We start from the raw sequence: 7014 nt of genomic DNA on the forward strand, positions 1-7014 counted from the left end.
GCTGGTGGCTGCCCCTGTGCCTCGCATCAGCACCAGGGGGAATCACATCTGACAGCCACAGGGAGCCAGCAGGGGAAGCTCAGACCCCAAGGAATAAATAAACCTGCAGGAGGGGAGGCTTGTCAAGGATAAAACCACTCAGAGTTCAGGAGAGGTTGGGAGTGTTAGGAAAATCCACCCACAAACAGCAGAGGTTTATGTCCAGAAAGGAGGCAGAGGAGTCCTTTGACTTTATTCCAATCAAGGCAGAGGCCATGGGCCATTCCCCTGGGGTCTCTCCCATTTTTGGAGGATGCAGCCTCCTTTTTATCCCAATTTCCCAGCCACATTTCCCTTCTCTCTTTCCCCATTTCTGAGGTACTTGAGAGGTTCAGACTTCCCAGAACACCTGATCCCAAAGATTTCCCTCTGATGTACAACCCTCCTTTTTAATTTTTAATTCTTATGGAATTCAGGGGTTTTTCTTCCCCACTGTTTCTTTCACCTTTCAATGTCTAATTTCATTTCTCAGCAAATCTAAAGTTTATTAGTAAAAGCAAATCTCTTTTTCCATTCATCAATCAATGGAATCCTTCCCATTGTTTCTTTCCTCTCCCAGTGCTGGTTTTACCTAACAGCAGACCCAGATCTTGTCTGGAAAGACAAATCCAACATTCCTCTCAGGAGGAAAAGAAGAGGAGGGAAGAGCAGGAGGAAGAGGAGGGAGAATCCCTTGCTGTGCTGTGAGGTGGTGCCCCACAGCTGATGCTGGTGAGTAACTGCTGTGTAACTGGTGTGTAACTGGTGAGCAGCCACAGAGGAGGCCAGGCAGGATGATGCCTCGTGAAGGCTGAGCTGGAACAGAGACCAGACAGAGCTGAAGAATAAAGGAGGGATTTACTGAGAGGCCTCAAAGGATGCACCTTGGGCAGCACAACCCAAAATGGCCACAAAAATGAACAGGCCACAGGGTCTTACACTTCTTTCTTGCTCATGTTTTTTTAATGGAGTTCATTGTCCCATTCCTGCAGTCCCACCCTGCTTGTTTTTCTCTCTCCAGCCCACGGTGTTTGTGCTCTGGGGCTGAGATTTGGACCGTTTGTTCCCCAGCTGGAGCAGGAATTGTTTTGTCTCCCTGCTCTGTGCACAGAGCTCACCATCCCCTCATGTGAAGCTCAGAATTACGCACTGAAGCAGCACAGAATGTGAAAAATATCAAAGCTGAAACCTGAGGCATCAAGGAGTGGTGTGAGAAGGGCAGAAGCAGGAACCAGCAGAGGGAAGGGTGTCACCAGCCCTGTGTGGCAGGAGGGGACAAGGCCACAGGCAGGGATGCTCCAGAGGCTGATCAGGGCAGCTGTCAATCTTGCTGAGTGACAGCCAGGAGGGGACATTACAGGGCTGAGATGGGCAGAGAGAACAGAAATGAAGCTTTCCCAGCAAACACAGGGCCAGAGGCTCCTGTTCCTGCTGGAGGGACCCCTGGAAGGTGGCACAGAGTGCTGGGGCCACCACAGCTCCCACCTGATGTCCCCCACTGTCCCCCACACAGGGCTCTGCTCTGATCCCCCCATGCCAGCCCCAGGGCCCTCTGGAGAGATCCCCACTGGCTTTCCCAGTATTTCAGTCAGATTCCTGTGGTTTTTAAGTGGCCAGAAGTGGTAGGAATAAATAAGGCAAAGCAGCACAAATGGCATCTAAAATGGTTTGCACACCAGCTGAGCATCTTTATCTCAAATTTTAATAAAGACAATGATACAGTGAAATTTTGCTGCTCTAATGAGCTCTGAACTGTGACTTAGGCTTGTCAAGCAACAGCTGGTGCTGTCCTTAGTATATCAGCATTTGACATCTCCTCAAAAAAATTTTTACTGTTACAGAGAATATGAGCCAAACACTTCTGGCACAAAATTTCCTACAGCTCAATGGCATTTGGAGTTGGTTCTACTGGGTTTTGTAAACCTGCAATAAAAAACCATCACCCATTTACACTCAAAGATTAATAGAATAAACTGAATTTTATATCTATATAGAGACAGAATAGCATAAATCTACATATAGAAAGGTATGTGCATATAGATATAGAAATATATCTATATATCTACATATAGAAAGACAGAATGGCATTTCTGGATGGGTTGAACGGCAGCAAAAAATTATAAACATTACTCTTTGTTTCAATCACGTAAATAAATATATAACTCATTCAGCAGAACAGGGAGTTAATCACAACCAAGCAAAGCTCCTCTGTAAGGCTGGGGATGCTCTGTTCGTGGGGGTTTTAATTCTCCATTATTCATCTTTCAATTATTACCTGCATCTCCTTCAAAATTCCCAGCTGCTCTTCCCAGTGTGTCCCGGGAAGCAATGAGATTTTATTAATTCAGAATAATTCAGGTATTATTAGAATAATTCAGGCCTCTTAGAGGACCACCAAAGAAACCCAACAAACCTCTAATAGTCGCAACTCACTTCAGAGTTTGGAAGGACAGAAGAGAAATTTGTGGGGTCCCAGTGTCAAGCCTAGATCCTGCACCTCTTGCACATAAAGTGGAAGTTCCCCCTAAAATTTGTTTTGTAGAGCAAAGGAGAGCAAAAAGGAAATATTGTAAAATATTGTGGCCTAGAAATGTCTTCAGAGGAACAGAACCAAACATGTTCAGGCAGTACTGGAGAATGATGCTCCAGCTAGTTCCACACAAATTGCCACCAGGGATTTATGTAATTCACTAAGCAGATTTTCAGGAGAACTGGAGATTTCCTGATCACTTTAATGACATGGAGAATCTGCCTTAGGAGAGGTTTACACTGCCATTTCCCCTTCTGCTGCTGACCCATTAATCTTCCCCACCCTGCAGCAAGATTATATGCGTAATTCTGCACCTTTTTGATTTCCCCTGCAGAGTTTTGCAAAATTCCAGGGGCTGGAATGGCACACCCTGGGGACAGCAATCCCAAGGGACCTTGGCAGACCATGAGTTTAACCACAAATGCGTTTATGCAAACCATTCCAAACCTTAAAAATCCCCAGGTGGCACCGCAGGCAACAGCCCTGATACAAAAGGGATTTAAGGTTTTTTCCCTTGTGCTGCACCTCGAGCCAATTGGAGCAGATCTGAAAAGGAAGAACATTAATGCTGAGGATGTGCTTACTTGGGAACAGTTTAGGGGTTTCCACCAAGTTCATTTTGCTGATCAGGGGCAGGATTTGTCACAACCCCACATTCCATTTCGCAGGCTGTGTTTGCAGAGCGCTTGAATGTGGGGTTTTTTTTTTTCAAGAAGTGAAGTTAAAAATGTCCCTTTCTCTCAAGGCTTCACATCTGTGCAGTTATGGAACAACTGGAACAGAGCTTTTCAGTCCCTTGAAGAGCCTTGATTGATATTTTGTGACAGAAAGCTGCAGCTGGGAGTGAAAAACCTGCTCATTGTTGGTAAGACAAAATGCTGAAAATTCCTTTCAGCTGGAAAGACCAGCTTGAGCTTGAAAAAAACAATGGGAAACCAGAGCTGAAAAACTCAGATTTGGGGGGGGGGGGGTTGTGTGTGGTTTTGGTTTGGGGTTGTTTTTTGGTTTTGTGGTTTTTTGGTTCTGAGTTGGGGTTTTTTTTAGGTTGGGGTTTTTTGGGGTTTTTTTTGATGTTTATGGTTGTTTTTTTTTTTTATGATAATGAATTCTCTCCACTGGAGACATGTAGAAATGGCAGGAAAGGTGCAGACTGGCTCCAGGACACCTGAGAAGCAGCTCAATGGTGTAAGGGACATCATGGGGCCAAACAAAAAGTGTTGCTTAATTCAGCTGGAAAACCTGCTTTTCCAGCTTCCATCCCAAGTGAAAATTCCTTCGTATTCCCAAGCAGTCGTGTCACACACCTGCAATTATTTACAATAGCCAATTCAGATATTTAGGCAGCCAACACAGAGCACGCTGATGTACCAGAACCAAGAAACTCTCCCAGAAAAAGCCCTCAGACAGAGCTGCAAAATGCTCAGGAAGGCTGTTCCAAAATTTTTAGGAACTGAAACTCTTTATAATAATAAATTATAATTATATATATTTTTAAGAATAAATTATAATAATAATGTGAGTCACGAGCAAATTTACACTACTGACTCAGAAGAAACAAGTTGCAATTTTGAAGGGGAAAAAAATGTGCAAATATATATATATATATATATATATATATATATATATAAAATTGAGCACTTTGTTCTGATTTCGTACAGGTTTTGCCCTATAACATCAAGTTTTGTATTGGTTTACTGTATTGTTACAGTGAACAAATTAAGGTGTGACCAGGGAACCATTAAATCAGATTTCAGGCCTGTCACACACCAGCTAAATGCCATGTCACGAGGCTTTCTGGAGGTGGAGAGCACCTCAGGGGTGTTCAGTAATGGTGAAGAGCAGACCCACCCTGAAAATGCCCTCTGAGCTCCTGGGGAAACTTTCTGAAATGAAGGGTGGCACCCAGCTTTTTGGAAATCCTTGATTTAAAAGGAAAACAGCAGAAATACCAAAGCTGCTGTGGCAAGAATCAGTGTTTCAAGGATGAGAGTGAAATGCCGCCATTTGAAAACCTTGAAGGAAATAAATAAATCTATTTCTCCTGGCTCCCTGGAGCTCACTGTTACTTGCCAGCTGGTGGGCTCATGGTTTGTCTCCCTGCCTTTACAGTGACAATGGCTCTGATTATTCGTTGTGCATTTTTAATTAATGCTAAGCCAAAACTCCACCACTTCAGTTCAAGCAACAGTGCTTAATGTGCTGCTGAAAATCCAGTTTCCTGCTGATGTGAAATTGCCAGATACTGGGGTGAGCGGCAATTACACAATATTTTAACTGCTGCACATGAAATGTATGAAGAAAAAAGGTTTTCATTTGTTCAATTCAGCCTTATCACAGTATGTGAAATTTATCCTGTTTGAGTTAAAGGAAGTGAGACTTTCCCTTTCAGCTCTGAGTGAGAGTGGATGGGACCCTGAATTTGGAACACTGAGTCAGTTTTAAAAAGATGCTGTAAGGTTTTTGTGTGATTGAACGCATACACGTTGGAAAGCCTGAGGTGTTCTCATGCAGAAATGGAATTATGCGTGTGGGAAAAAGCTTGTGTTTCATAAACTAGTCTGTTAGTGCCACTGCCGCTTATTTCTGTAGCACACAAATAATCTTAGCTTGAATTTTCCTGTTCAAGGACCAAGGAAGTGGAAGGCCTCTCTTGTTCCAAAATGTGCATTTGATAAGGATTGTTTGGCTCACATTTACCGGGAATGTAAGAATACACGTTTTTGTGTTTTTCAGCCATGGGTGCTTGCTTTTATACATGGCACCAGGAGACACAAACTACAATTGAGATGATTTTTTGGTGCATTTTCCACCAAAGCATCATTAACTCCTTGAAAATATATGTCTCATCCTTCCAGTCCTGTGACCAGCGGTGTATCTCCTGTCTAATTAAATTAGTGTATTTATCCTTTCTAAATCCTTCTGCCATTTGAGTACAACTGTGATGGCACAGGTGCTACCTGGCAGAGGAGAATTACCTGCCACTGCCAGGCAGAGCTGCAACACAAGAAATCACAGCAGAGATAAATACTATGTGTATTCCATTCCCCAGGGCATCCCAGTCATGCCATGGTTTAGGAAAAGCTGATAAACTGAAAGAATTTTTTTTTCTTGGTTTTTTTTTTTTTGTTTTGTTTTGGTTTTTGGGGTTTGTTTTTTAGTTGTTGTTGTTGTTGTGGGTTTGGTTGTTTTGGGGTTTTTTTTATCTGCATTTTCTTTTACTTCCAAAGTTTTCCTTTTAAGTCACCAGGTACTAATTCTTGTCTCTTGTTCAGGAGGGGCTGGAAGGAACACACACACACACACACACACACACACAAACCTTGAAATTCTGCACCAAGAAATCCGGCCTGGCTCATGCTGGAGATTTGCAGTGCTGAGCATCTCGAGCACTCAGCCAGCAGATATCCACCTGAAAACCAAGGAAAAGCAAAGGGAGCACTGGGTTGGAAAAGGGGATGAGGAGTGAGGGACAGGACCAGAGGGAAATTCCCTCGTTCCCCATCTCGGTCTTGTAGAACCTCTCAAAACAAAGGTGTTGATTTGCCCATTTAAACCAAGGAAATGAATTATCAGGTCAGATTTACCCTGGCAGCACCATCAGACACCAGCCAGGAGGAGAAATGACCCCTGTGGGAGGAAGAGGCTCCCCTGTGCCTCAAGAACCTGGGTTTGGGAAGGGCTGCTCAGCAGGGTGAGGATCTCACACCAGGGACTCACAGTGAATTTGTCAGGCTGCCTCTGAGCAGTGCCAGGTTTTGTTTCCTCAGCTCCAGGCAGGACGAATGCCTTGGTTTGGAAAGACAGGAGTCTGCTAAGGAAGGCAGGAGCCTCCCCTGAAATGGAAAATGCAAACCCCCTCCCTCCAAATTGCTATAAATTTTAAATTAAGGGGCTCGGAGGCAAAAAATACAGGAACAGTTCTTTAATAGGGAAGAAAATAAAAAGATAAAATAAACAATGCAGTACACCAAAACAACACTGACAGAGTCAGAACCCAGCCTGACACCCTGTGGTACAGTCCAGTTGGTACAATCTAGTTGGAATTGTGGCTCAGCCCTCCTGCAGTGCCAGGGCTGGTTCTGCTGGAGCAGGGATCCTGGAGAAAGGTGCAGTCTCTGCCTCTGCAGATCCAGGGGAAGGAGAGGCAGCTGCTGCTCCTCTGGGGAATCCAGTGCAGAAGCCGTGCTGGTGTTCCAGAATCTCCAGATTATATCCAGGTAGGAATGCTTGGCTCCTCCCTCTGGGCTCACATCTCCCAGTGGGATGTTACAGTTCTTATCAGCCATGCAGGGACATTCCATGGCTATTATCAGCAGGTGTCTCCCCACTTGTGGAAGAGATAAGGAAAGCTGCCCAATGAACAGAAGACAGCTGCCACACAGATGGCAAACAGAACACAATTGGCTTGGCAATGCAGGACAACAGCCCAGCTCTCCGGAGCACAAGGAACATCTCCTGTGTGGCCC

The sequence above is a fragment of the Agelaius tricolor genome, unplaced genomic scaffold (assembly GCF_023055355.1).
Source record: "Agelaius tricolor isolate 1412-34295 unplaced genomic scaffold, bAgeTri1.0.p SCAF_44, whole genome shotgun sequence".
In the NCBI taxonomy this organism is placed as follows: domain Eukaryota; kingdom Metazoa; phylum Chordata; class Aves; order Passeriformes; family Icteridae; genus Agelaius; species Agelaius tricolor.